This window comes from Pan troglodytes, chromosome 15 (genome assembly GCF_028858775.2).
Source record: "Pan troglodytes isolate AG18354 chromosome 15, NHGRI_mPanTro3-v2.0_pri, whole genome shotgun sequence".
Classification (NCBI taxonomy): domain Eukaryota; kingdom Metazoa; phylum Chordata; class Mammalia; order Primates; family Hominidae; genus Pan; species Pan troglodytes.
The window spans coordinates 83,545,311-83,568,752 of NC_072413.2; the positions used below are offsets into that span (position 1 = coordinate 83,545,311).

General features: G+C 38.9%; 1 protein-coding gene across 2 annotated transcripts in view; it reads left to right on the forward strand.

Moving 5' to 3' along the window:
• FLRT2 (fibronectin leucine rich transmembrane protein 2) overlaps nt 1-23,442 on the forward strand; it is a 101,295-nt gene that overhangs the window by 36,438 nt on the left and 41,415 nt on the right. The window contains exon 1 of one of the 2 annotated variants that reach the window (XM_054666205.2): nt 11,524-13,474. The exons of the other annotated variant lie outside the window; for it this stretch is intronic. The gene's annotated coding sequence lies outside the window, so the exon portion shown is untranslated. Of the gene's footprint in view, nt 1-11,523; nt 13,475-23,442 lie in introns of those variants that run through there. 2 annotated transcript variants of the gene reach the window in all.

Below are 23,442 nucleotides of genomic sequence, written 5' to 3' on the forward strand. Positions count from 1 at the left end.
TTGTGCCTAAAAAGTAATCAACATAGTTTCCATGGGTCACACAAAATTTCTCATGATTGAAACAGTGTCATTGAAAGTTGGGGGAAGGACACATCGGTTAGAACATATTTAAATGAAAAATGTATTTATGCTTTCACTTCGTGGTAATTTTATCAGAGGGCCTGGGTTTGGGGGAAGGTATCTGCAAACACGTGCACAAAGTTTGGGCTTCATGAAAGTGGGTGAAAGCATCATATTTGAGCTGCCACGTTTGACATGTCCCCTCAGAATCCCATGGACACTGGACAGTTTCCTGAACGCTGTGGTTTCTCCATCCCTGGTGGGTGTCTGCTTGTAATAGAAGCTCCAAAGATACCTGGAATCTCGAAGCTTCCTTCAGCATCTTCCTTTATTAGACCAACTTGAGGCTTTCTAGAAAAGCATACACTCTGTGTTTGCAATGTGTGTGTGTGCCCAGTTGCCACATTATGCTGGTTAAGAGCATGGATTCTGGAGCCAGACTGCATTGGCTCATATCTTAGCTCTGCCACTTCTTCAGGAGCGTAAGTTTCTGCATCACCCTGCCTCAGTATCTTTCTGTACAATGCACATAGTTAGAGTACCTGCTGTTAGGGTGTTTGTGAGGATTGAAAGAGTTAGTATCTGTGAAAGGCTTAGAAGAGGGCCTAGCACACAGGAAGTGACTTACATGATTTTTTTTTTTTTTTTTTTTTTTTTTTTTTTGAGACGGAGTCTCACTCTGTCACCCAGGCTGGAGTGCAGTGGCACGATCTCTGTTCACTGCAACCTCCGCCTTCTGGGTTCAAGTGATTCTTCCGCCTCAGCCCTCCGAGTAGCTGGGATTACAGGTACGCGCCACCATGGCCGGCTACTTTTTGTATTTTTAGTAGAGACGGGGTTCCACCATATTGGCCAGGCTGGTCTCGAACTCCTGACCTCGTGATCCTCCCACCTCGGCCTCCCAAAGTGCGGGATTATAAGCGTGAGCCACCGTGCAAAGCCTGATTTTTATTTTTTCTATAGAGATCAGGGGAATGTTAACTTCCCCTAGAAACAGCATGACTTACCGTCCTCTCAGCAGGTGAGTTACAGAAGGCCTGTAGAGTACCACAAGAAAGAGGCCTGACTACTTATTTGGAAATTAGCTGTTTTTGTTCTCCTTGTGGAGGGTTCCTTGAGAATTTGGCCCTTTCCCTGTTTTATAAGGGGACAAATAAAGATGAGACAGGGAAGTGGGGGTAGGCATTGCCTTTGTTCATGGGACCTTGCTGATCTGCGGGGGGGTGATTGCTGGGGAAGATCATGGGGCTTGGAGGCGGAGCACATAGTTTTGGCTCTAGTTCTGCCCTAGGTAAGTCATTCAGTTTCTCGCTGAATGGGCTGAGTTTTGCTTTCCTACTTGTGCACTTGAAATGCTTATTGTAAGGAGAGTGAACATGGAAATCGTAAAATGATTGGACAGGCTCAAGGACCATGTGTAAGGCATTAATACCAAGTCAGTGGTCATTGCTAGGTATGTTTCTGAATGAATTTAATTTTTTTTCTGGTATATCCTGCAGTTGGGGATTTTAGTTAAAAAATGTGCTCACATTCAAGAAGCCTGGACCAGCTCTGGACCAAATTGCACAAGAGGTGGTGTTTGGGCTTCAAATCCAGTTCCTGCTTTTTTGTTGTTGTTGTTCTTTTCTCTTTGTTTCCATGAACTTCTTCAGGGACTCAATGGCCTGATCCTGCACTCTTCGCCCCACAATTAATGAGGCCACTTCACTATGGAGCCCAACCTTGGCTGCCCTCTCTCCCTATTTCTGGGATCTTTACCTTTCTTCTCTCACCGACTTAACTTTTGGAAACCCAGTTTTACTACCTGTAACCTGGAGATGCCATTACGGACTTCAGAAGTTAACATATGTGGTATGTAAATCATCTAGCACAGTGCCTGGTGTATATCAGCCGCCTCTCTCTGCCTCTCACTCATTCCATCCGTCTCCTCTTTTCCCTCGTCTCCCTTCTCTTAAGGATTTGCCTGCCAATCTATCTTTTATTTTAGAAATCCCAACGGTGGTACTGATGGATCAGTAAACCCTTTCATGATACATAGTAGCAGTTTCCTAGTGACTGCAACTCTTCACTGAAACAAAGACTTCACAGGTGGTGGATTTTTAGACTTTGTGACAAACTCGTGAGGGCTCTTTGGGGACAAAGGAGGACATTTTAGCCACTCCAGATTACCATTTTTGCCTTTGAGCATTGTTCTTTAATTTCTCCTAGAAAGAAAAGAGGAATCTGCCTGAAGCAGCTCTGCCATCCCCCCACACCCTTGGCAGTTGAACACTGATTGTCAAGCCCACCGTGGGCAATGCAGGTTTCCTTTTGTCAGCCTGGCATGGAGTGAAGGGGAAGTTTGTGCTCCTCTGGTTCCCTCAGCTGACCAGGAAACCGTACCAGGAGCAGCAGGGAGGGCAGAGTCTAGTGGAGTCCACTGTGCTGGGACTGTAGGACCAGGACAGGGCAAGGACAGCAGGAAGGAAAGATCAACTCATGCAGCAAACACCACCCACACTGGATGCATTCAACTCAGTCCTTAGAGATAAATGTTGGAGACAAAGGCACCATTAGGAACCAGGACACTGGACGTGTACTTTAGAGTTCTCATAAAGTCTGCAGACAGTCACAGTGAGGAATGCGCTGTAAGAATTTCAGATGAGGTTTATTTTGTCCCCTAGCCCTTTGGTTATCGAGGTTTGTTTTGGTTTTGGCACAGCTAATAAAAAATACATTTATCTTGCTACATAGTGGTGAGACAATAGCAGAATACCAATCCTGAAATCACGTTATTAAAGCATTTTCTTTTTCTGTGCTTTTGGAGGGATTTTGCATTAGCCAAAAAAATGATGACAAGTGTTGTCATGACCAAACTTTCTTTTAAAAGTTTTGGCCAGATTGAATTGTAGGATCACGTTAACATGACAGTGGGTCTTAGTGGTATTTGTAAGATGTTGGTATGGCCATTTTGTCTACCATAGTGTTCTTTAAACAGCCTTTCTCCAAATGGGCATATCGTCTTTCAGCCTTACAGAAATCAAAAACAGAAAGTGACAAGCTTTCACACCAAGTAAGACTGTGTATCTCCACCACCCTGTTCTCTAGCTTCTGATGTTAACAGCCATCACCCAAGAGGGTAGAGCTGTTATTTTGACACATAAATTGTACCCTGGTCTCCTTTGAAAATGTTCTCTGGTTCCTTGTCAAGTTTGCATTGAATATTAAAGATGGAAGACCTTGGTTTTTATAGGCATCACATTCCAACTCCAAATTAGATTCTATGTGAGGATATTGTAAATAACTCAGTAAACACATATGAAAATTGAACATGTAACAATTCAACTTCCTTTTCATTTTAGGAATTAGAATTCATAGTCTTACTTTCTTACCTTAATCTGATTACAGTATTAGAAGTATCCAAATGACTTTACATTTAGCTATCAATTATTATTTTTTAAAACATTGCATAGGTGTGCTTCAGTTTGTACAGTTAATGAAAGAGCAGAGAGTGAAGTGCATAGTTTTACAGACTTTTTTAGGTTTGTGTTTCCCTTTAAATTCTCCTTATTTTTATTTTATTTATTTATTTATTTATTTATTTATTTATTTAGACAGAATCTCACTCTGTCGCCCAGGCTGGAGTGCAGTGGAACGATCTCGGCTCACTGCAAGCTCCGCCTCCTGGGTTCATGCCATTCTCCTGCCTCAGCCTCCCGAGTAGCTGGGACTACAGGCACCTGCCACCATGCCTGGCTAATTTTTTCTATTTTTTTTTTTAGTAGAGACGGGGTTTCACCTTGTTAGCCAGGATGTTCTCGAACTCCTGACCTCATGATCCTCCTGCCTCGGCCTCCCAAAGTGCTGGGATTACAGGCGTGAGCCACCACGCCCGGCCAAATTCTCCTTATTTTTTAAAAAAACAACTCTGGTGGCTTAATGTATTCCATTATACTTGCCTTTTCTTTGCACTTTACTGAGTCAAGAGTTTAGATTTTAAAGCTTCTGTTACTTAAAGTTTATGGTTTTCAGTAGTGTTGCATTTGGATGATGGTAGGTGGTGACAGTAGATCTAGGGTCCTGGTAACATCCTGAAGATTTGGGACTCAGGGCTTTTCTTCATCTGCTTTGCTCAAGACTGAGATGGTTTCAATGGATATACTTTACTTCAGCCCTGGATGATATCTGTGAATGTGTTTCTGTAGAAAATGATGTCATCTTAAGAATCCCATCATGTTAACTTAGGGTCTGCTATCATGTTTTTATATTCTGGAATTTCTTTCAGAATAGAAATTATCACCTTATATAATAGTTTCAGAAATTTTAACAAACTATAAAAAAAGTTGTGGGGTGGGGAGAATATTGAATTATTAGGTGGTCAAATAATGTATAATATGACATTTTCACTTAACTGCTGACAATTGGCAGCATGAAGAGTGTAACCAGTGGATGGGGTGATTGATGTAGACATAAGGAAGAAGAGATGGTTTGTATAATCTCTGCTGTTCCCTTCGATTGACATGCTCAAAGGCTGCCTATACCAAAGATTGATTCCAAGAATTAGAATTAAATGTAATCATTGTTAGTCCAGTACTGAATATTTCCTCAACGTGCTTACCATGGTGGAGTGGGAGGAGTCTTATTTAGGTGGGCTGTGGTGGGTCAGCATGGGGACAGAGCCAAAGGGAGGCACAGCTTCTCTGATTTCTTGTGTATTTGATATCCGAAGAACACAGTTAGGACCTTTTTCGCTTATCAAGTGTCTCATGATGTGGTGGGTCAAAGCTCTCAGTGGCTCTTGTTTCTCACTACAGTGACCTAAACCATTTGTCAAGAGACACCATTGTTTTGCATTCAGTGAAATAGAAAGGTGAATATGTGTGTATGTGTTTTGGAGGGATGGGATAGTGCCAGTTTACTAGCAATTTCCTGTAATCTGCAACCAGTCTTACCTATGCAACCCCAAATATTTTGGGGTCCAGAGCCTTGAGAATGATCACTATTATTATCTGACAGCTGCATAGGGGTGAGACAAACCATAAAATGTTGAGAACCCCCAGCCTAGACAGCTATGGCCTCACTGTTGTGTCTGGCATTCACTGCTACAAACAACACAAATCATGTACTTTATATCTTGAAGTTGTCACTCAGCCCTGTGTTTTCTCATTTCTGTGTCTTTACTTAGATCATAAACCTAGGATTTCCTCTTCTCTGCTTATCTAAATCCTACTCCTCTTTCAAGGCCAATCTTAAGTGGCTTATCTTCCATGAAGAATTCCCAGACTGTTTTAACTCACGATGGTTCCCTTTTTCTGGGAGCTCATAGTCATTATCAGTTATACCACTTTGGGCTATTCATCAGGAGCTGCCGTGTGTACTTTTATGTTCTTTTGTAGTTGTTATTTAACTGTCATTTTCATTAACTTCTCAAGCAGGTATGCGTTATCTCCTCAACCCAGACATGGGGAGCAGGACAGTATATCCAGTAATTTTTTGTATTGTCTGCATAATTATTCACGTCCCGTATTCATGGCAGGGGTTGTTATTAAGCATGTGTTGGCTAACTGATTATAAGACAGTTATGTGCAGACAGTAGGCCTCGCTATTCTTTTATAGCTCATTTGTCCTGCATGTTGCTAGGCACAGAGTAAGTTTTGTGCTTTAGTCCCTGTAAGTATATGGTGACTGGCTGACCCACTGGGTCCACAGAAACACACATTCATGCTTCTCATTCAATACATTTAGTGTGCCTTGTGCCCTGCTTGTGGAAGATAGTTCAAACATATTAATTGACTTACTCTTCATAGTAGCCCCTTGAGTTAGCTGCTGTTATTTATATTTTACAGATGGCTAAGGGACTTTAGAGGGTTTGAGTAGCCTGTCCAGATCTTATGGCCTGTGGAACCTGGATTTGAACACAAGTCTGAGTAACTCTCTCAAGAGAGAATTTTTGTCACTCACTACTTTCCACTCTACTGAATTCTTACTACATACATGCCACACTTCAGTTTTTTAGTCACTCCTATCTCTGATTAGTCACAGTTTTGTGTGCACACATTTCTTTGTGAGTCATCATTTTGGGCATAGAACTGGGTTGAAACTCATAGTCAGCAACCCAGATTTGTCTATCATATCCTCCATCAGAGGAAAGTTCCTATCAATGTAAATAGAGGGATGGGTGGCAAGTTATTTTAAAAAGGTGATATATCACAGAGAAAAAAATCCTGCTAAGAGAGGGAGACCCTTCCTCTCCCACCGCTTCACTCCTACCCCACACATCACACTTACACATCACACATATCACATACATCACACTCACACATCTCTCTCTCTCTCTCTCTCACATACACACACATCTTTGGGAGCAAAAAGTAATTGAGTTTTATTTTTAGGTCAGTGCAATTAGATTTTTCTTTACTTGCTTTTAATGTTATATTAGCTTTCTCTGATAAAATGAAGAAGCAGTTTACGCCTGTTGAGGTAATTTCTGAATCAGATGTGGGTTTCTTTATGCTCCACTGTGATTGGCCAGTTGCTTTGTAATGAAGGAGTTTGCACTTCAGCTAAGCCTGGAAAAATGTCTCAGCTCCTTCTGCTGGGTGTGCCAACCCTTTCAGCTGTTCAAGACACAGGGTGTGAGGAGGAATTGTTTAACAGTGACAGCATGGAGTAAATTCTGACATCGGGTGTCAGGGGTTCTATTCTTGGTTTTGTTTCTGGACTGCTAATTTAGGGTGAGAATGATTTTCCCCTCAGCGTCCTCATCTGGGTAATGAAGTAGTCCAGGACAGTATTTTTGCAGCCATTATTTGGCTTCACATGATCTCCTTTTGACATTCTCAAGTAAACACTGCTTTAAGATTTAAGACTTTTATACCACATCTAAAGGCTCAGTGGAGTGAGTTGAGCCATCAGAGAAATCTGGCTTGTTGTGTCTTCCTCATTTCTTTTGATTAGTCTGAGTTGCCAGATCATTTTCAAATGGCTGTGCATCAAGGCTCACCTGGGAGCTTGTAAACATAGTGGTGCTTGGCCCGTAAGAGGCCGGATCCACAGGGGAAGGTCCCAGTAGTTCAGATTTTCAGAGTTCTTCCCAGGAAACCGTGAAGCATAGTAGTGATAAGGGCATCTGGGCTGCACCATTAACCAGCTCAAAAATAGTTCACTCAAAATTTCCCCATGACTATTTCATTATTTTGTTATTAGGGTCGATAGTTTTAATACATAAAAATAGAGGATAAATGATAATATTTTATATATAAATAAAATACATATATGTATAATAGTATATTTAATACATAAGAATAGAAGATAAATAATAAATAAAAATAGGTATATTTGAATTTCTGATAATGCATATTCTTGCATGCGTATGTCCCACGCAATATTCGAATCTTGTTTTATCTTGTTTGGCAATGCTTCATGCCATAGAGCCAGGAAAATCTCAATTCTTTCACAAAAACGAATGCAGAGAGGTCACAAAGGACCTTGAGACAGAGGGTTTGTAGAGGCTTTGGTACTGCCCGTTAAAATGTATTGAGTCCTTTTGAGAACCATTATACTGGAAATTTGGAGATGCCTTTTTAATTTTTGGTTCCTTTTCTTCTCTTTCTGTTGCATTTTGCCAGTGCAGCATTCACTTTTATTTCTTAAATAAATTGAAGATTTTTTTTTAGAGTGTTAAGGAATTTAACCACATGGCTCCTATTAAGCCATCATTGCATACAGAAATTTGTTACAATCTTTCTCATGTGGATACTGCCACCTTCTCCTAAATTGCAGAGTATCTTGATGTGAGGTGTGTAAGAAATCTAAGACCTCCTCACTGGCCAATTTGTTGTCTTCACAAATAGTTATTCTTCCAAATAGAATATTTCTTACTGTAGTTAAATTGTACTTCTTTAGGCTCCTTTGGAAAAAATTTACCCAGGGCATACCAAACAAGGTAGGAAACCAAGGCATTGGCCATTGTTCAAGAGCAAACCAGGTCAGCACCAACAAAGCCGGGATTCATTTCTATTGAAATTGATCTCTGGGTACCACCCACAGTTATTACAAACTGACTCAGCAAAAAAGGCCTGTGGCCATTCGAAAAGCAAATATTTTTGCTTTGGCTTTTATTTAATAAGTTTTCAAATGTGATTTTCTAGGCCCCTAATAGGCACACTTATCTTGTGAATATGGCAGATACTAGCACAGAGCCTGCAATGGGAGTTGTGATTGTCAAGGATCTGCTGCTTCTGGGTGCTTTGGGGTGGAATGTGGGTGGACGGAATAACGGCTTCTGTGACTGAAAACCACATTCCTCTCTGTCTGCAGGTGAGGACAGTTTGATTAGTTCTTAAAACATTTTTTTTGCAAACTCAAAAATATCTACTAATACTTCTGATTTTCCACCTTAAAATATTGTTGTCGAAGGAATTAAGGAGTTCTGCAGCTCAAAAACAAAGTGTTCCCAAATTTACTTACCTTTTTGGTAAGCACATGTTAGGTTGGACCTGGGGAAATAAAACAGTTGTCTGTGTTGGGTCAGACACAGTGGTGATCCCAGGCAAAGGGTAGTCAGTGGGGAAATGAGATGAACAGTTTACCTTCCCTGAGGCCCCAAACCACTGTTTTGTAAAAGGAGCATTGGACATCCTTCCCTCAACTGCACTTTTTTTCCATGGGGCAAATGGACTAATGAATAAAGAACAATGGGCAGCAATTTAAAGCTCTAGAAGAGCTGCAGAGAGTGAAAGTGTTTAGGAGGGAAGACAGAATGAGCCTGGCTTTGTTGCCCTTCACCCAGCTCCTGAAGCCCTAGTCTACAGCTAAATGCCTTCATGTCTGTGTGTCAAATATTCATCTGTAAAGAAGTGATAATGCCACTTACTTGGCTGGGCTATGGAGAAGATTAAAGCAAGTAATATATGTTAAGTGCCTAGCACAATGCCTGGGAGGGGTATAGCTTTTAAGGAGTTCAGAAAACCTTAATTCCCTCTTGCCTTTAAAACTCCATTTGTGAGGGTATATTCTAGAATTAGAAAGGGTACTTATTGCACTAACTCGTTAAGAGATTGTTCATGGACTTGTTTATTTATATGCTGTGTTTTCTCTGATTAATAACCTACTTTGGAGCTCACCACGACCAAGCATGAGGTAAAATGATCTTCCTTTACTCAAAATGTGTGCTATATTTGAAACTCTGGCTGACCGTGGCCGCCTCAAAAACTCATGACCTCAGTTATCCGGGTTTCATTCAGCTCTAGTGCTGTTTTAATTATAAGTATTTACTTTTTTTTTTCTTTCTTTCGTGGCAAGAGCTGTGTATTTCCATTACCATGGTTATCTTCTGATGCCTCAAAGTATTTGGCTGTTTTCCTTTATTTAGGCATAAAGGCAGAGACATTGTAATTTGTCCAAAAGTATTTGCTGTCTCCAAACAGTAGACAGAATCACATACATTTATGAAGTGCTAAACCATTACCATTGTTTTGTGTTTGGTGCTTGCAAACTGGGAGCTTTACATGTTATTAAAAGCTTTCAACACCTTCTTCTCCTCCTTTGAAAAATAATCAGCATATTGCTCGCCTCCAGCATTCTTTTAAGGAAAGCCAAAGACAGTGTTTTTCAATTTCCGAAAATCTAATTCCAAATGCAATGGCAGTACACACTGGTTGGACCTTTTAGGGGTAGGTTAACAAGCTGTTTGTCCTATTTGTTTTCAAACCCATTTCAGATTTGCAGCTCTCCATATTAAAACTAGTTGCTTGTTTGGTGGTGGAAATATTCTATTGCATTGGAGAAAAGGTATTGTAGACACACCTTGAAAGTATTCCAAATGTACCTGAAAGAGCATTGACATTCAGCCATCAGAGGGGAGCAGAAATTCTGCTGGCAGACCCCAAATCTTTGACATGAAATTCACAAAATGTGCACACGTTTTGTATTTCTATTTAGAAAAAGTGGAAAGCCAGCTCTGCCCATGTATGCTCCTGATCTTAAATACTGTTATTCTTCTAAATATAGTTCAGGACATTTGTCAGTGAACTGTGAAGCTATTGTTAAAAATAAAATGGAAATTCAAACCTCAAAATAAACGATGAGCGATTTGTAATGCATTACCACTTGCGGTTTTCGCTTGGGGTTGGTAAATCTGAGGCCCATGGAATCCCATTTTGGGGGAACCCTATTTAAATACTGTAGTAAAAGGCTTTTGAATCTTATAATTCTGGTGGCTACTTTTGCATTTGAGTAGAAAACTACAAAGCTGGATTGATTTTTCAAAAATGTATTTTTATATTTTGTCAATATATATAAAAATGGAGGAGAGGAAGTGAAATGATTCATTTTAGATGACAAATGAATCCATTTTCCCCTGCAGTGCTCTTACAAAATTCCTGTTGACATTCAAGTTAAGCACATGCATGAAGAGGAGAATTCTGGTCACAAGCTCACTGCTGCTGTCTCTAAAAGGAGATGCATGGATTTTTGTTAATTCCCTGCAGCCATGCTCCCTTTCAAGACTGTTTTCTAGGCAGTCTCCTCTCTTTTAGTCTGGCTATTAGCCTCTGAAGACTATGCCCTACCTTCCGTGTGTGTTTTCCTGATTATTATTTTTTTTTTCTTTTGAGACAGGGTCTCACCGTGTTGCCCAGGTCAGAGTACAGTGGTGCAGTCATAGCTTGCTGTAATCTGGAACTCCTGGGCACAAGTGGTCCTCCTGCCTCAGTCTCTCGAGTAGCTAAGACTACAGGAGTGCAACACTGCACCTGGCTAAGGTTTTTTGTAGACATGGAGTCTCACAGTGTTGCCCAGGCTGGCCTCAAACTCCTGTCCTCAAGCGATCCTCTGGCCTTGGTCTCCCAAGGCACTGGGATTACAGGTGTGAGCTACCACACTAGGGCCTGATTTACTTTTTTATTTTTTTCACTGTCAGTAGGACTTGCGCGAGAAGGTCGTGAGCAGACTTTGGCCTTTATTCAGGAAATGGCTATCACTGTCTCTGGAGATTGTGTCAAACTGAGTTGAGCAGGAAAGGGCCCAATGTTTCTAATGTTGCGTCCACTGCCACCTTTTTGTTGTCACCTATGCACAAAAGGATACCCAGTTTGTTGTTTAAAGTATATATATATTTATATATATAAATATCTTTATATATAAATATATATTTATATATCTTTATATATAAATATATATTTACATATATAAATATATGTATATATAAATCTACGTATATATATTTATATATAAATCTATGTATATATATGTATATATAAATCTACGTATATATTTATATATAAATCTACGTATATATATTTATATATAAATCTACGTATATATATTTATATATAAATCTACGTATATATATTTATATATAAATATACGTATATATATTTATATATAAATATACGTATATATATTTATATATAAATCTACGTATATATATTTATATATAAATCTACGTATATATATTTATATATATTTTATGTATATATATATATAGGCACCTGTGTTTTAGCCCCTAGTTCTCCATGTAGCCATTTAGAAATCTGCTAAATATTCTCCTGCAACAGTTTTTGTGTGACTTGTGCCAGAGCAAAAAAATCACAGGCTCACTATATTAACTAGGCAGTGTAAAAGCATATTGCAAACATTATTATCAGAAGAGAACAACTTTGTAAGTCTATAATCATTTTGAATACTAATGGCAGCAATAACAATGGTAACCGATGGGTGATAAACCGAGGACGGATGGCTAAGTGCTGTCTCGGAGAAGTCAGCTTATAAATCAGAGGCAGAGCACAGGGAAGGAGGACAGGCCTGACTTCAGGACAAAGCTTTCAACCCTGACACAGGCAAAGAAAATAGTCATCGTAGCATCGTGGGGAGATACGGGTTGAGTGATATAATAAACCTCTTTTAAGGAACTTTCTGATTTTTTCACATATTTACTTTACGTACCTCAACCCAGGGGGCATTCTTTCACCAAAGGAGTATTGCTTCAAATTGAATAAATGCACACACAAAAAAATCACGGGCAGCTCTACTGGATGGTGAAATATGGCTGCCTTGTCATGAGAGGAGTTAATTGAGTCTCATTGAGACCTGGATGGCCATCCCTGCTCCTCAAACCAGAAGGCACTCCAAAGGCTGGAGATGTCTTGCAAACTTGGGAAATATTTGAGCAGCAGAAACACATCTCTCCCAGTTGGAGTCTCAACCTTCTGATCCACCCCAGCACCCCTGATAGAAATGAGCTTTGGGAAAACACTTTGAATTCTTGTTTTGAGACGACTGGTGTCTGCAGTGAATCTCTGTTCCTCTCCCACCCTCCCCTCTGGATAAGGTCCTCCTTTCTGCCAGCCCTGTTGGACTTTTGTTTCTCCTTCCCCCGGGAGCTGCCTTTGAAGTCAGTGGGAGCTGTGCAGTGGGCTGGTGAGAGTGGGAGGCTGGAGTGGGGGAACCAGGACCAGATGCAATCTATGCTGCTTACTGGGATTATGGGTTTCTCCTTCTCCTTCCTTTTTATGTATTTATTTTTATTTTGAAATGTGTGTCTTCTCTTGGCTAAAATAAAGACTGGGGGAATTGGTCTGGCTTTAAAGAACCCTCTGGAGCCAGCTTATTCATACAGAGTTGACTGTGACAAGTAGCCGCCACCAAAGCCACAAGTACCAGGATTTGGAAATTGGACATAAACCCATTTCATTTATGCTTAGGTTATTTGGGAGGGGTGGGGAAGGGCTGGAAAGTGTCGGAAAATTTATAAATGAATCCTGCTGTCCTCTCTTTTCTAGTATCTCGTTTTCCAGCCACTTGGAGCAAATTAATTTGCCTCTCGGAACCCCAATTTTCCTTATCTATAAAATGGAAATAAAATTCTTAGCCCATGGGGTTGTTTTGAAGATGCAAACACTGATATTCTTAAGCACTTTACATAGTTTCTGGTTCATTTTAACTGATTAATAATTTGAATTCTTTGTCATTATCAAGACTGTATTTATGAGATGGCAAGTTTCTACTGAATATGTAATAAGGGCTTACAGGGCAAAAATGACAGGGCTGTCTTTAAAAGCAATGCCACTGGGATACTAGTGAATACTTCTTTGTGAATCTATCCACCAATACTCTAGATTGGGTCAGGGGTGGTCATTCCATGCACAGGGTATTAGAATTTTTTTTTTTTTTAAAATAAGTGGTTATCCAAAGGGGTTGATGCCTGGGTCATTTGGAGATTTGTCCTTGAACATTCTCCAGTCTGGCTTGAGTTGTCTCAGTTTTGTCACTCAGATTTGCATCTTGTCTTTCTTTCTGTTTTTAGTTGCTTGGATTTCTCCCAAAGTATTTGTGGCTGAAATTCCTTTTGGACTCTGAGCTGCCTTTTTTACATAAGCTTTGGATTGGAATCAATAGAATGTCAAGATGCCAGGCACATTCAGCCTAATAGCAGGTGGGTGTCTGCTGGACAGTGTGCCTGGTTTGCCTGACAGTAGCAAATTTAGGCCAGAATTAATGAGCCAGGGAAGGTACTGTTGGTGTTGCAAGATTTTTGCAGTTTTCAGAAGTAATTTTGTTTTTCCTTTTTAATGGGATTTTCAGAAGTTTTCAGAACTAATTTTGTTTTTCCTTTTTAATGGGATTACATTTGCAAAAGAAGTTTGTGTTAATATATGTGCGAGTGCATGCATGCCCCTTTATTATAATACCTTTATGATGGCATCGAGCCAATTTATTTTTAGAAAATAGTATTCACACATACCTAAAAATCTGGTTCATAAACCTTAATAGAGTTTGGTTAAAGTTAACGGTTTGTCTTAGTCTGTTTAATGTTCAAAGAGAAGAAAACACCCAAAAGTGGAGTGAATTGCTGAAGTTTCTTGTGTACACTTATTAGGACATATTCCTGCTATATGATGAGCTATCATCAGAAAACAATCAGTCAGCAGAAGCCAGGTCATGTGGGCTGGTGAGTAAAGGAAATGGGTGTAGAGCCAGACATTCCTGTGTTTCAATCTTGCTTCTGCTATTTAGCCGATTGAGAAAAATGCCTGCCTTTTGATTTTCTTTTTCCTCTGGGATTTTACTTATATATTAAGGAGTAAAAAAAGAAAGCCCTCATTTATCTAGGTGCTTTTAAAGAATAAATGTGGAAATGCAAGTAAAGTACCTGGTGTACATCCTAGGCATTAGTGATGATTCAGGTTTCTTTCATGTTTTATATATTAGCTGGCCTTTTTGTTTTTCTTATTCTTTATCTTGCAACAGGCATTCTCTTATTTCGGCTTTTAATTTCTAACATAAACTCAACTCTGAAACCCATGCCTTCTAATTGTTGACCACGGATACCCTTGAAATTTGCGCGACTGCCCACAGTGGGATGGTATTAAAACATTCTGATCTAGATTTGGGCAGAGGATGAATAAAATGGAAATGAGGCTTATGCAAATTAGCTTCCCATTTGTTTGAAGATGGTCGAGGGCAGCAGCAGTCCTTGAGTCTTCCAGATTTTAGAACAGAGCAAGCAGTGCTCTGAATGACAAGCCCTTGGCTTCACGTGGCTCATAACAGGATACCACTTACCCCCAGAGAAGACTGACCTCTATATTTAGTGGTCAAAGAAAGGAAAAGAATTGTTGGATGGTACCATTGAGTCCTAGTTCAAACAGTTTAGAAAACTACCACATCTCCACTTCTTGGAGCAATATGGCGGTTGTTCCCTTCCCCTAGGTTCACAGCCTGAGTCTTCATGGGCCTTCATAGCACAAGTAAAAGAATATTAATGTTAGAAGTTGACTCCAGAATGGAGACTTCCATTTTCTTCTGGAATAAAAGATTAAATTATCTCTATAAAGTAGTAACATTATATACATTCTTACAAAGTTTGTTTTACAGTAGTATTTTAAATTTATAGAAATGGATTGTATATAATGAAATTATTTATTTTTATTCAGGGAAAATGTGTATTTATTTATGGGGCTTATGAGATTGGTGCCCCAAAGTTCTTGACCCACGTTTCATTTGAGTAAAGCTTGGTGTAAGGTTTGGAATCATTTTGTAGTGTTATTTCTTAAGATCTTTCCACCCACAGTTAGGACATGTGACACATGGGATTCTATGTCATTTCATTTCAACTTGGGTCTTACTTAGCCTTTGAAAGGATGAAATCCTGACTATGGTTGACAGCTGTGTCTGTAAACATGAATGCAGTTTGGTATTAACTTTTATCTTTCCATACAGTGAGGGGCATGGAACAGTACCACTAACAATGGGAGGTGCTTACATAACGTTAACTACCACTCTACAATCTGTGTGATATAGGAGGTTGAATCCATATGTAGATCCTGCTCTTAGATCCTGTAGATTGTTGGTAAGGCAAAAACAAATGGAGCGTTGATAGAATTCTGTTGAGTAGCCATATGAGCATTATTCTGATACGTATGAAATACAACCTTGTGATTATATGATATATGTGTTTGTATATGCATGCAGGGTGTAGTTGTGGTTTGTTTCAATTTAGGAGCCTCTGTGAAAGTGACAGAAAGCTTGAATGGAGACCCTAAGGAAGAGGTAGAAATTACTTGTTCAATAACTGTTAGAGGTCTTTTTCAATAGTACTAATTGATTGTGATTTGTACTTAGTGTTTGTTTGAGGCATTGTAGCAAAGTGGTCAAGAAGTCTAGAATTAGGCCAGTCAGAGTTTAAATCCTAGCATTTATTAGCATAGATTTTGGGTGCATTATTTATCCTCTCTGGGATCAGTTTCTTCATCTGTGTAATGGGAGTAACTGGAGCATCGACCTTATAATCCTACTGTGTGAATTAAACGAAGACATCTCAAATAAGGTGCCTGGTACGTAGTTAGGCACTCAGTAAACCATAGCTATTGCCATTATAATCATTACTATAGTATGTATAATGGGAATAATAATTAGTCTATCTTATGGACTAATATAGTCCTTGTATGGATTACATGTCTAGCTGTTTTTATTATTAATTTAGGATGACAGCACCTAATTTTGAGTGTTGTTAAGTAGCGGCTAGCAGGAAGGACCTCATTTTATAAGATTCTGTGTAGGTTGGATATATCTATATCTATATCTATATCTATAGATATAGATATATATCCAACTATATATATAGTTTTTACTATATACTTCTATAATTTTCTGCCTCATTGTTTGATTTCACAGCTCTGGAGGTTAAAGCTAAGCTACCTCTCTACTCTCCTGTCCCTGCCCTTATCTAAAATAGAAAGCCATCTGAAAGAAAAGAACCTAGGGAAAATTCCCATGTGAGAAATGAAATTGTCATTCTGAAGGGTTAGGGCTCTAGGAACTGTGTGCAGAAAATCGTTGAAAGATAATCTTTATAGGATGCTGAAAATTACTGGCAGGGATCAACTCTGAAGGTTAAATTGTCTCTGCCAGTGCTTCTAATAGGAAATACGAGGGAGATTTATTTATTTATAATGTCCATCTTCATTTTGTATACTGTGTTGTAATAGTTAGAGAAATAAAGGTAATGGAAAAGAATAGGTAAAGTACATTCATTTTGTTAAATCAGAAATTCAACAAACACTCTTAACCCATTCAGAAGCCTTGCAGCTGGTGTGCTGAAGTGGCCAGATTTCCCCTAGTTGTAGTTGTCAAGGAGTTAATCCATTGAGCAACTGATGAGCACTCTGTCCCATGAACAGAATTCAAATGTGGATTAAAGCAATGAATTTTAGGAACAGAACGCTCCTATTTTGGCAACAGTTACTTAAGCCCCAAGTACTTCCAGAATTAAGCAGTAGATGCTGTAGAGAGACGCTCCTAGCACAGCTCTGGACTCCTACAGGATAAAGTCAGGATCAGAGCTCCTGGTCCGCTTAAAGAATATTCCCTCAAGGCATTGTGCACGGAAGGAGATATAACTTACTTTACATAACGTGGAGTGCTGCATGTTGATTGCCATGCCCTAGAAAGAGCAGAGGCAGAAGCCTCCTGAAAATCAGGCAGAAGGAAGAGAAAATGGGCTTTTCTTAAACTAATCAGAATCTGAAAGTGGATATATGGATGTTTTAAGAATAGGTGGTGGCTGAATGCAAAGGTGCGCCTGTAATCCCAGCTACTTGGGAGCCTGAGCTGGGAGGATCCCTTGAGCCCAGGAGTTTGAAGCCAGCCTGGGCAATGTAGCAAGACACTGTTTCTTTAAAAAAAAAAAAAAAAGACTAGGTAGTGATTGGCATTCGTGTTTGGATCTGCCTCTGTGGTTGCAGTAGACCGTCTTTATTCTTGCAATAGGATTTATTTATCCCTCAGAGAATATGGGCTGCCTCACTTCCTCACCAGTGAGTTTGCAGGTTCAGGAAAGCTCTACAATTAAATTGCTCTATTGTTTTAACCTCTCTGTTTAAGCACTGGTGAACTAGGGCTCCTTAGCTACTTGCCTAGCAAAATGAACAAGTTGATTAATATTTGCACAGGACTAGAAAATGCCTTTTTTGAATGAGATGGGCACATATGGCTGCATAGTATTAACTCAGGACATTGCACTTATTTCCTTGTTTAAATAATTAGCAAAAGAAATCATATTAAAAAATGCTGAAAGGTATAAAGAGAAAAATGTGATGGCCAATCAAAGCTGTGAACGGCCTTTCTTATGCTGTGTCTTAATTCTGTATTTCTGTAAAGCAGTAGGTATTGAATGCCTAGATGGAGTGGCTCAATACAGTCAGATTTTGAGGTTTTTCCTTAGACATTCTGCAGTTCTTTCTCCTCTTGGTGTCTTTCAGGACATGACAGTATGCCCCCCAGAGCCACAGAGGACAGACATCCTTCTCTGGGCCTCCATGCCTGCTCCTCTGCAAACAGGGCAGGTCCTGCCCGGGCTGAGCAGAGAATCGCTTCCTGTGCAGTTGCTGGCCGCCCCTGCAGATGCTGGCTGACACAGGGTTCTAAGTGGTGCTGAAAGCTGCTTTATGAGCCTTGCAGAGGCGGTGTGCATGTGTGCAGCTGCACATCTGCGAGAATACTGGTGGGTTCAGGCAATGCTGGCCCTACCTTAGCCAAGCCTTCTGTGTGGGAGCTATATGAGGCTTTTGTACTCTTGCTTACTTTTCATTGCAAATGGGGCTGTATCCAAAAGGCATAGAGTGGGGGTGGGAGGTGGGTGGCAGGGCGGGGGGAAGGTAGAAATGATGGATAAAGATGTAAGAAGGATAAGGAGAGACCAGATGCAGTCGAGGGCTTTTGTGGCATGAGGAAAGGATATTTAATTTGGCACCAAGAAATGGGGTGGCATTCTAATGCTGCTCCTGACCTCCTGTGTGACCTTGAGCTCCAGTTTCCCTCTTTGTAAAATGGTGGCCCTGATGACTACCTACAAGGTTGGAGGTGGGAATAAGGGACCTAATGCATGTCCAATCATCTGTCATCAACACTCAATAAGCCTTTTCCTTTCGTGGTCATCCATCTTCAGTTTTGACAGAAGTGAGGATCTGCCCTCTGGGTTGAAAGGTCAAGATGGTTTGCTCAAATATTTTATTTCTCTTATAAATCTCTTGCAGGTTTGGTTCATCCCAGACTATTATTTTTCAGGGCAGTATTTATATTGTCCCTGTGTTCAGGCTGTCTTCCCCATTTGACGGGGCCCAGCAGTGTTCAGTTATACTGATAATACCAAAATTATCTTCATTTTAAAAAATGTAAACCTTTTTATTTCTGATCATTAATGTAAGGTAAGTATATTGTTGATAATTTGGAAAATCCAAAGTTAAAGGATAAAATTACTACTAATTGTAATCTCAGCACACAGAAAGAATCGTGTGTGTGTGTATTATATGCATGTGCGTGTGTATAGAGGGCATTCTATTTGTATTGTATTTCTTTATTATTTAGGGTTGTTGATACTGTAAAATAAATGAATTTTTTTGAGAATGAAGATGGGTGAACCTTGTTTTTCTCATATTTAACTAAATCTAAATGACAGGATATTTGGTAAAAGGAGATATAAAGCTACAAGGGCCCTTGCGGCACCTGCCATGAGGTCTGTCTAGGCGAAGAGCTGGGGAACCAAAGATGAGCAGCTGAATTTTCTGTTCTTGATGTTCTGTGGGAGTAATGATGCACCAGATGATAATGATAGAAGATATTTTGATAATTTACTTCTTTGATATTGGTTCTACATGCTTTTAATTAAGTATATATATTTTTAGTTAAATATGTAAATATATTTCATTAAAAGCATATATTTTAATGAAATATATATTTAATTAAAATATATATTATACTTAAGTGATATAAGCTATATACAGTTTTTATATAGTCAGTGTATATTTATTATATTTTTATATAATCAGTGTTTATATAATACATATATAATACACATATGTATATATATTACATATTAATATAAATATGATTAATTCTAACAACTCCATGATTTTATCTTTATCATTTTATCTTCATTTTACAGAAGAGGAAAAGAAGCCACAGAGAGGTTAGTGAAGTAACTTGTCCATAAGTCACACACACAGCAGTAAACACTGGAGTCAGGCTTCAATCCCAGAGCACTCTGGAGCCTGAGTTTTCTTATGTACTCTGCTTACTGCACTGACAATGCTGATATAAGAAACAATGCTCAGTCAATAACATACAGTTTCAGTTATGGAAAATGAATAAGTTCCAGAGATTTGCTATACAACATTGTGCCTATAGTTGAGAGTACTGTATTAAACACTTAATTTGTTAAGATGGTAGACAGCATATTAAATGTTCTTACTATAATAAAATGAACACTTAAAAAAAGAATACTTACAATTGATGCTTTATAATCGTGATAAAACTCACTCATATTTATGTGCCAATTCTTACACAGTTTAGGAATTGAAAATACGGTATTTTGATATATATAGGTAAATATATGAAGTAAATATATATGTACACACACACACACACATATCTCAAAGTAAAAAGGAAAAAATAAAAAAGGTCTTTGTTTAGGTTTTTGTTTTAGCAACTGAAATTTTAACGCCAATCAGGCAAATTCTCATGGGCATGGTAGATATAGAATCAGTTTGGTCGTGATCCTGTCATTTGTACAGTGGGGTCATGCTATTTCTCAAAGTCAGAAGAAAGAAGTTCACATACAAAAGGTTGACGTGGAAAGATAAGCTGGTTTTCATTGAGCTTAGGTGGAGCTGGTTTTCCTTTATAGACCAGTATATATTCTCCTGCTTGGCCATAGGGAAATTACATGCTATTTTATACACAATTATATATTACTTTCTACAACCAGTATCTAACTTGATATTTAGCCCTTGGCTCTATCTAAGACAAAGGTATTGCAATTGCCCATTTTACCATCAAACGAGGAAGCTTTGTTGTACTTCGCTTTCAAAATGATACTTGAAAACATACACACATACACACACCAGCACTTACATTCTTTTAGTATTTCAGGAAGTGGGCATGAGTAGGTTTTAGCCTTGAAACTGCTTTGTCATCCAGTTTGTAGCTGGCTAAGGAATGGAAAAAAAAAAAAACAAAAAAGAAAGCAGAGCTCATCTTGATCATTGTAAGTGGCACTGACAGCAAACACCAGTGTGCCAATAGCTCCAAAGAATTCCTACGCAAAAGCTACTTCAGCTGTCCGAGATTTTCCTGATTTGTTTTGTTTGTGCATTTGATGTATAATCTTGTGGTTTGGCCCTCCTCACCACCTAAAACAGAAAAAGCATATTCAGTTCCTAGGTCATTTTAACTGGAACTTGATCTTCAAGTTCCAACTATGTCAACAAATTAAAGGACTTGACCATGAATTTTTTTTTTTTTCTAAGTGAACACTTTGCCATTCCTCAAACCCTACCGCAGGTTCAGCAGACACATGCAAGCGGCCTCTTCAGATGTGGTCACCGTTGACAGCTCAAAAGAACAAAATCGAAACCCTGAAGACTTTACATAAAAATTCATCCTTGGAAGAAGAGCTCGTATTTCAAAGATAATATTAATATGAGAATATTTTTTAACATCCTCTTTTAGCATAAATTTCTCATGATTAAAATATTACCCACAATGCTGTATTGTCTAATCACCTGGTTAGTAAGATGTCTGGAACTTTGGCATGGTGAATGATGAGGAAATGTTCTGGGGGACTGCTTTTATTTCAGCTTCTTTTTTGTTTGTTTTTTTTTGAGATGGAGTCTTGCTCTGTCTCCCAGGCTGGAGTGCAGTGGCGCAATCTCAGCTCACTGCAATCTCCGCCTCCCGGGTTCATGCCATTCTCCTGCCTCAGCCTCCCGAGTGGTATTTCAGCTTATTTCTTATTGATGATGATGATGGGATTAGACAAAAATATTGCAGAACGAAACAAGTGTCACTATTTGAGTCCCGAATTTTATTTTCTTCATACTATTATACACTTAAAATTAGTGCCTATTTTTGTCTCCTCTTATAGCTTCTTCTCCTCATATCTTGTTAAGTGAAAGACAGACAGGCCTTAATATTACTAAGAATAATAAAAATACTTCCAATCCAATAAACATTTCAGTAACTGGATGAAGGTCTTTGCTTGAATTGTCTCTCATGGTACCCTCATCTACCCTTCAAGGCAGGTATGCCGTGTTAATGATAGTATTACTCAAATAAGACTTGGCCTTCTAGAAATTAAATGACTTGATCCAGGTCCTATCACTAGCTCAGTTTTTTTTTTAATTTTTACTTTTTTTGGGTACATAGTAGGTGTATATATTTATGAGGTACAAAAGATGTTTTGATACAGGCATGCAATGTGAAATAACCACATCATGAGAATGGGGTATCCATCCTCTTAAGGATTTATCTTTTGTGTTACAAACAATCCAGTTATACTCTTTGAGTTACTTTAAAATGTACGGTTAAGTTATTATTCATCATAGTCACCCCGTTGTGCTGTCAAATAGGTCTTATTTGTTCTTTTTATTTTTTTTCTACCCATTAACCATACTTACTTTTCCCCCACCCCAGCCCCTCAGTACCCTTCCAGCCTCTGGTAACCATCTTTCTATTCTATATGTCTATGAATTCAATTGTTTTGATTTTTAGATTTCACAAACAAATGAGAACATGTGATGTTTGTCTTTCTGTGCCTGCTTTATTTCACTTAACATAGTGATCTCCAGTTCCATTCATGTTGGATGGGTGATAGGATCTCATTCTTTTTTGTGGCTGAATAGTGCTCCATTTTCTTTACTCATTCATCTGTTGATGGACACTTAAGTTCTTTCCAAATCTTGGCTATTGTGAACAGTGCTGCAACAAACATGGGGATGCAGATATCTCTTTGATATACAGATGGCCAACATTTTCTTTCTTTGGGGTATATATCCAGTAATGCAATTGCTGGATTATATGGTAGCTTAATTTTTAGTATTTTGAGGAGCCTCCAAACTGTTCTCCACAGTGGTTATACTAATCTGCATTCCCACCAGCAGGGTACAAAAGTTCCCTTTTCTCTGCATACTTGCCAGCATTTTTTATTGCCTCTCTTCTGCATATAAGGTATTTTAACTGGGGTGTGATGATATCTCAATGTAGTTTTAATTTGCATTTCTCTATTGGTCAGTGGTGTTGAGCACCTTTTCATATGCCTGATTGCCATTTGTGTTTCTTCTTTTGAGAAATGTCTGTCCAAATCTTTTGCCCGTGTTTTGATTGGATTATTAGCTTTTTTCCTATAGTCGTTTGATCTCTTTATATCTTCTTGTTATTAAGCCCTGGTCAAATAGATAGTTTGTAAATATTTTCTCCCATTCTGTGGGTATGTCTCTTCACCTTGTGGATTGTTTCCTTTGCTGTGCAGAAGCTTTTTAACTTGTGATCCCATTTGTCCATTTTTGCTTTGGCTGCCTGTGCTTGTGGGGTATTGATCAAGAAATTTTTGCCCATACCAATGTCCTGGAGATTTTCCCCTAGGTTTTCTTGTAGTAGTTTAATTCTTTGAGGTCTTAGATTTAAGTCTTTGATAGATTTTGATTTGATTTTTGTATATGGCAAGGGATACAGGTCTATTTTCACTCTTCTGCCTATGGATATCAAGTTTTCCTGGTACCATTTATTGAAGAGACTGTCTTTTCCCCAGCTTATGTTCTTGGCACTTTTGTCAAAAGTGGATGCGCTGTAGGTGAGTGGATTCTCTATTCTGTTCCATTGGTCTCTGTGTCAGTTTTTATGCCAGTACCACGCTGTTTTGGTTACTATAGCTCTGTAGTATAATTTGAGGGTAATGTGATTCCTCCAGTTTTGTTGTTTTTGCTCAGATTTTTTTTTTTTAAACATAACATTATAGACCTTTTGAGCTCTTTGTTGTAGGATGCTGAGCTGTGCATCATATGGGATTTTGCAGCATTCATGGTCTCTCCCCACCAAATGTCAGTAGCATCCCCAGTCAAGACTATC